At 38.4% G+C, this 7,570-nt stretch overlaps 1 long non-coding RNA gene across 1 annotated transcript; it reads left to right on the top strand.

Moving 5' to 3' along the window:
• The first annotated feature begins 1,168 nt into the window (after positions 1-1,168).
• Positions 1,169-2,838, top strand: LOC139749330 (uncharacterized). Its single transcript, XR_011712941.1, has 3 exons — positions 1,169-1,988; positions 2,185-2,319; positions 2,569-2,838. It is a non-coding gene; the product is annotated as an uncharacterized lncRNA (long non-coding RNA).
• Positions 2,839-7,570: the final 4,732 nt, after the last annotated feature.

The raw sequence follows: 7,570 nt of genomic DNA, 5'->3' as shown, positions 1-7,570 counted from the left end.
TGTATTGTAAAAATTATAGTTATTACTTTTCTATATAGAGAAGTGCTTGTCGTATCAATACGATAATTTTGGGAGCTGGAACTAAATTGCTAAAAGTCCATAGTTACCAATTTAGCGCTTTTGGGGTAGATTTAGCGCTTTTTCTAGAGAACTAGCGCCTAAATTTCGTAATTAGCTTCTTAGAGCGTTTTACGGCGCCTTATTCTTTTTGTATATAGCGCCAAATTTTGTTATATCAGTATATGAGGAAATTCAAACATTAATCAAAATATCTTGAGGTGATTTAAGAAGTGTATTAGAAACTTAATAAGATAGCAAAGAAAACAATACAAATATTGCACGTAATTAATTTTCATCGAAATGAATACGTTCGAATTTTTTTTGGAACAGGTTCAAATCGGGGGTATTATGCGGGCTCCCCTTCCTCAAGTCCCCGTTCAGTTTAAGTTCAGTCGGACTCTCGATGGCCATGAAGAACAGTAACATGGTAGTTGTGTGTGTGCAGGCCATTACATTTAACGAAGACAACAATGATGAAGAAATATACTCAACATTCTAGAGCAGTGATTGAAAGACCCAAATATGAAAAGTGGTTGAGAAAAGTTGAGGGTGATGACACAAAATGGCTCTGCAAATACTGCCATTGTCCATTGTCGGCAAAACTTATTGATATTGAAAGACAGCAAAACAGCTAAACAAAAGAAAGCTGAAGAGCCATTCAGGACTCAAAGACAATCCACAATTCCATTTGAAAAAGGAAATGATGACGCACGGAAGACTGAAGGAAATTTATCACTTTTCATTGCAGAATATTGTTCATTACATGTTGTTGATCATCTCAGTGAGCCGTACAAAGCACAATTTGCAGACAGTAAAGAATGCAAGAATTTCAAGTTAAAAAGGTCTGTGTCGTGCAGTGTGTACAATGTGATTGCCCCGCAATTTAACAGTGACTTTTAAAGTTATATAGACAATTACAAGTTTAACCTCTTGATTGATGAGAGTAATGACATTACAGTAACTAAACTAGTGGGTATCGCTGTCCCGTTCTATTCTAGTTGAGCTGACTGACTATAATGCTAATGGGAGGTGATGCCATAAAGAAGTCATTGAAAAATAATGAGTTGGCGTTACAAAACATTGTTGCAAGTAGCACCGACAATGCTTCTGTGATGGCAGGTGTCAACAGTGGCGTGTATTCTAAACTCAAATGAAAAAGTTCCTCATCTGACACTGATCAAGTGTGTGTGTCATTCTCTACAGTTAGCTGTGTCTCATGCTGCAGCAGATTGTCCACTTAGAAACTGGGGCCGTATGCAGAAAACTCCTTAGATTTTTGCTTATTTCTATGCTTGGCTGAGCAAGTGACTTAAGTGCCATACAGAAAAGGATTGAGCACGATGCTTAGCAAAGTTTAAGCCCAAGATTAAAGAAGTATATAAATGCAGTTTGAGTCAAAATATTGGTTTATTCTTTTTTGTTTTTTGAATGATAGAACTAACCATATCTCATAATAACGTTTCTACAAGGAAATACAATCTGTCACGCAAAATACTGAAGTTGGAAGTGAATAAAAGATTTTTACTTACATTTTTCCAGCTGTTGTCACTAAATGGCGACTATGTCATCCATCCAAAAAGTAAATACGTCCATGAGAGAGACACGTTTCGTTCCAAGACCTACCATAACCAAGCTATTATTACATCATTTATCTTCGTAATGGTATCTACGTCCATGAGAAAGAGAAATTCCTACTGGACTAAGGACGAAACCTTATTGTTCATGAATTTGGTCAAACAATATAAGAAATGATAAATTCTCTGATGGGGTTACTTCCAGAACGAAGGTGGAAACGGCCGAGCAGATAAATGCAGCTTTCCCCTGTGTTTCAAGAACTTTGGAACAGCAAGTTCAGAAGAGGTATCACAGCATTATATCCTTAGGAAAGAATAAGATTACTACACAGAAGAGGCACTATTGTAAAACAGGTAGGTAGTATCTTATGAAACTATACCCATTTTGTAGTAACATTTTCCAGAGTGGTGGACCTTCGGTCAATCTTTATGGAGCAAAAATGGAAATAAGTTTCATGATTTTCATGGTCTCAATCTTCAATAGGCTAGGCTAAGTTATTGCCATACAATGCTTGTACACTTATTTCAATCACTGTATGTATTTTTACAGGTGGTGGTCCACTAGATGATGAGCCACTGCTTGATCCTTTGCAGTAGCAGATATTCTTGGTGCTGATAGCCCGAGCATCATAGGAATTTCAGGGTTTAATATCTACGGTTCTGTGACTGATGAAGGTACCACTAGGTTAGCATTCTATATATATCATATTTTCTTCGTTCACCATAAGTAACCGTATGCGGTTCTGAAATTTGTATGTACATGTAAATTTTTCTATATGACTAGGCTTAAGTCAAGAGGGCTTTTTATAGTATTATAGAAAAAAAAGTATTAAAGTTTAAGAATTGAAGTGAGGTTACAATTTTGTTCATATTCCAGCCAAAGTTTTAAGCTTATGTTTGGCAGTTAACCTGGATTCGTTTTTATCTCTCACAGGACATGCACCATTGTGATACCTTCTCCTTAGTTCTCACATGAATCCCTGCCTTGAGGTTCAACGCTGATACATAGGCCTACGTCTGCAGACTGGGGGCAGTCTATCACAAAAATGATAATAGACCTAAAAATTACAGAATTGCAAAATGATATCAAATTTCATATTGCACAAATGGAAGCTGCCAGAGCACAAATGGAGCTGCAGAGAACCAAAATTGAATTGAAAGTACAATCTACTTGCAGTTAAAAATCCTAATAAACAATTGTCTATTTTCACTTTGAAACAAGCTTTTTAACTTCTCCTATGATTCACTTATAACTTGCAGTTACTCTTCTCCAAATTCTAGTTGGACAAATTAATGTATTTCTTTACTGGAAATGAATATCTACGGAGTCAGCTGTTTGATTTTCCAGGTAGACATGATTTATGAAAATCCACCGATTGTTATGACAAAGGTAAGATATGGTTTTGAAACATCTGAGGAGTGTGTGTGATGTCTTTTATTAAATAAGAAATATATACCGTATGATAGTAGTTATCAAAGTGAAATTCCACCAACAGTGTACATTCTTCACTTAGTTTTCAATTTGAAAATGTATGCATGGTACTGAATCATTGTTCTACCAAGAACTGTAAATTAGCAAGTAGCCTCTGTAACTTAGACCTTGGGGTCCATTTCCTGGGTATAAGTGATTTAAGTGTGCTGCTGCATCTAAATTATATCCAAGTAGAATGTTGAGGTTACTTTCATCTGGGAGGTGTAAATTTCTCCCTTTACATATGTAGAACAACACAGATCATGATTATTTGACAGACGTTTTCTGGCTTGACCCTAACTTCTCCATGCAAAACATGCCATCTCCACAATACAATACATGTAGTTTTGTTGTGTGTCCTGTAATACAAGAAACCTATTATGCACAAATCTGAGTTTGGATGTTATCCTAGGGTAATCATCTAGCTTGTTTTCTCACAACCCAGAAATCTTTTGCACCCTGGATTAGGTAAGGTTGGCCAATTTTGGACTGTGGAAGCAGTTACAAGAGATATGAAACCTAGCCTGTTTCTTTTATAGCCTGTGTGAATGTGTAAATAATATCGACATTTTGTCTCGTGTAAACATCCAGCAAAGTGTTCTATGATATCTGTTATAAACTGTCTGAGCAGCATCTTCAGGTCGTAGGTAAAGGATCAAAAGCCAACGCTTACAAGGGTAATCACCATCACCAATAAGATGACAACTTGGTGGTACATTATGGCTTTCAAATAATCTCGTGTCACTATCTTGAAGAATTCTCGCATGTTTTGATCCTGGCCAATTTGCAGCGATGTTAGGTATTTTGTAATTGGCATCAAAAACTTTATATGGTAATTTTTCCTATTTACATAATGTTTTTCATTCACTCAAGTATCATCTATAGCAGCCACAGCACCAGGAAAGCCCGCAATTTGCACAAATTCTTCCTGATTTATCTTCCTAACGTCTTTGGGGAAACTTGAAACGCCGGTCAATTTCTGGGGAGGTTAGAGCTTGCAATGTGTGTGTTATAACACTACTTACAATAGGTTGTGTTGGACCAAAATCATCACTAGTGCACAACTGCATTTTTCCAGGAGCAAAATAACGTAAGGTTATTATTAGTTCTGGCGTGATAGCCATGTTCCTTCTAGGAACATGTCTTTCTTTCTCTAAATCTATGACAATCTATTCCTGCACGGTCAAGTCGATATCTTCGGATAAGTTCCGCATCATCAAACCCACTAGAACATATTTACGGGGCCTAAACGTTCTGTTGAACAAGTCTCTCTCTTGTCGTCCAGCCATGTTTACATCACAAAGCAAATTTTTTAACTGCTTTAAGAATCCTCCCGAGGTTTGTTAAATTGGTTGTCTGCTAAACAAGTACTTAAGCATAGAGCAGTTTCCAGAAACAAGCTTATCAAATTCTTAAAGTTAAGTAAAATTCTATGCACTTAAGCAAACTTAAGTATTGTAAGAGGTTTTATGCATACTGGCCCTGGATTTTACAATCAGGGAGACCTATAATTGGTTCTCCTACTCGGCCATTCGTCAAGCAAGGTACAAGATCTTTTCTTTGATCAATGATGGTCAAGCTCCATTGAAATTAACATAGTTAAGCCGGACTCGATGGCTGGCAATTGAATCAGCAATTGTCATGATACTGCAACAGCGGGTTGAACTTAAGACTCACTTTGAAATGGCAGGAAATGGTGAAAGGTGTTACACAGCTCAGATCCCCTATGACATGTTTTGTGACACGAAAAACTATGCCTTCATGACATTCCTGAAGCATATTTTTGGAGTTCAGTGTGTGAATAAGAAATTTGAAGCTGAGGTACAGGATCCAAGCAAACTGCTATGTGACCTTATTCAACTTATTGATTCCATAAGTTCTAAGGTCCTTATCCCAGGCAGAAACCAAAGGAAGGAGATTCAGTAAAGAACTACAGTACTTAGACCCACATCTGTACTTTGAGTGCGAGTTAGAATAAATGGCAAAATATAAGTTTCGTGATGAAAAGGATATTCGAGGACGATGCTTATAGTTTGTAGTGGAGTTGGTGAAACAGCTTCGTCAACGTTTGCCAAATGGTGTCCAAGTGTGGTACAGCCAATGTCATCACTGAGTGCAAGTGAAGGCCTGCAATCCATAAAGCCTGGAATACTGGAATTAGCAAAGACGTTTACTGATAACGAAGAAATTCTCACATGCATTGAATTCCAATGGAGGAAGTTTCATGTATTGTGTAAACAGAACATTGGCACCCTAGCATTCTAGGTTGAAGCAGCATCGTCCAGGGATGTAACAGGAGAAAATCCCTTTAGTGACCTCTTTGAGTTGGCTTTGACAGTGCTGACATTGCCTCACTCCAACGCTGATGTAGAGTGTATCTTTAGTCATATGCATATCGTGAAGTCAAAGCTTCGAAATGGAGTATCAGAAACTTAAATGCAATGCTAACTATCAAGTATGGACCAAGAAGAAATTGAAACTACTGTTATGATTATGGACATCCTGAGGAAGTACTGAAAAACATTGGGTCATTGAAAACATACGAGCTATCGCAATCGATAGCAGGACACCCTCATCGATCACGACAATCCTAAGGAAGAGATAGAGAATTAGCAGATTTAAGTTAGTTTAGCGCTTTTCAGGAGTGAATCTAGAGCCATCCGAAATTTTGAGTTGGCAACTCTGGCTGAAACCTAGATTCCCTCTATCTCGTTTGTCAGCAGATGACTAAACTCGTTTCTCAGTATGATCAGGTTGTATTTGCCCCTGTAATTGTCATATATCCTTAATTAATGTTATATCAAAGGACAAGGGTGTAGGCATTATTTGCAGAAGGAAAGAGAGCAGTATATATGAGTAGTAAATTTCAGGTTTAATTACAATGTATTTCGGTGGCTAGTCTGCCATAACGTCCATCTTGTGTTCGGATCATAATTTGTATTCTTATTATTATTGTTTATGGATGGGGTTGTTAGGGAGGTGAATGCAAGAGTCTTGAAGAGAGGGGCAAGTATGCAGTCTGTTGTGGATGAGAGGGCTTGGGAAGTGTCAGTTGTTGTTCGCTGATGATACAGCGCTGGTGACTGATTCGGGTGAGAAACTGCAAAAGTTATTGACTGAGTTTGGTAAAGTGTGTGTAAGAAGAAAGCTGGGAGTAAATGTGAATAAGAGCAATGTTATTAGGCTCAGTAGGGTTGAGGGACAAGTAAATTGGGAGGTAAGTTTGAATAGAGAAAATAAGAGCAATGTTATTAGGCTCAGTAGGGACAAGTAAATTGGGACAAGTAAATTGGGAAGTAAGTATGAATAGAGAAAAACTAGAGGAAGTGAAGTTTTTTTTTTCTTTCAGATATCTGGGAGTGGATTTAGCAGCGGATGGAACCATGGAAGCGGAAGTGAGTCACAGGGTGGGGGATGGGGCGTAGGTTCTGGGAACGTTAAAAAATGTGTGGAAGGCGAGAACATTATCTCGGAGAGCAAAAATGGGTATGTTTGAAGGAATAGTGGGTATAGCAATGTTATATGGTTGCGAGGCGTGGGCTATAGATAGAGTTGTGCGGAGGAGGGTGGATGTGTTGGAAATGAAATGTTTGAGGACAATATGTGTTGTGAAGTGGTTTGATCGAGTAAGTAATGAAAGGGTAAGAGAGATGTATGGAAATAAAAAGAGTGTGGTTGAGAGAGCAGAAGAGGGTGTATTGAAATGGTTTGGTCACTTGGAGAGAATGAGTGAGGAAAGACTGACAAAGAGGATAAATGTGTCAGAGGTGGAGGGAACGAGAAGCGGGATACCAAATTAGAGGTGGAAGGATGGAGTGAAAAAGATTTTGAGCGATCGGGATTCTGAGCATACAGGAAGGTGAAAGGCGTGCAAGGAATAGAGTGAATTGGAGCGATGTGGTATACCGGGGTGGACGTGCTGTAAGTGGATTGAACCAGGGGATGTGAAGCGTCTGGGTGAATGGAAAGGGAGCTGTGGTTTCGGTGCATTACACATGACAGCTAGAGATGAGTGTGAACGAATGAGGCCTATGTCGTCTTTTCCTAGCGCTACCTTGCGAGCGCGAAGGGGAGGGGGGGGTGCCATTTCATGTATATATGTGTATATGTCTGTGTATGTATATGTATATATATGTTGAAATGAATAGGTATGTATATGTGCGTGTGTGGGCTTTCGTGTATATACATGTGTATGTGGGTTGGTTGGGCCATTCTTTAGTCTGTTTCCTTGCGCTACCTCGCTAACGCGGGGTGCAGCGACTAAGTATAAAAAGAAAAAAAATGATAAATTGCCTGCAATACATTGTTTTGTTAATTGTTTCAAGTGTGTTAGGGATCCTGACCTAATTTTCACTTAAAATGTGGAAAGTATAAATTTGGGTTTGGTGTTTAGAGATGTCGCTCTCGACTTGTATGTAGAGGTAGCGACGTCTACATAGCCTAGTTTTTCTACCGAAACAATTAT

Source organism: Panulirus ornatus, chromosome 7, assembly GCF_036320965.1.
Source record: "Panulirus ornatus isolate Po-2019 chromosome 7, ASM3632096v1, whole genome shotgun sequence".
Taxonomy (NCBI): domain Eukaryota; kingdom Metazoa; phylum Arthropoda; class Malacostraca; order Decapoda; family Palinuridae; genus Panulirus; species Panulirus ornatus.
The sequence above is the reverse complement of the archived record's forward strand: the minus strand, read 5'-3'. Positions and strand labels throughout refer to the sequence as shown.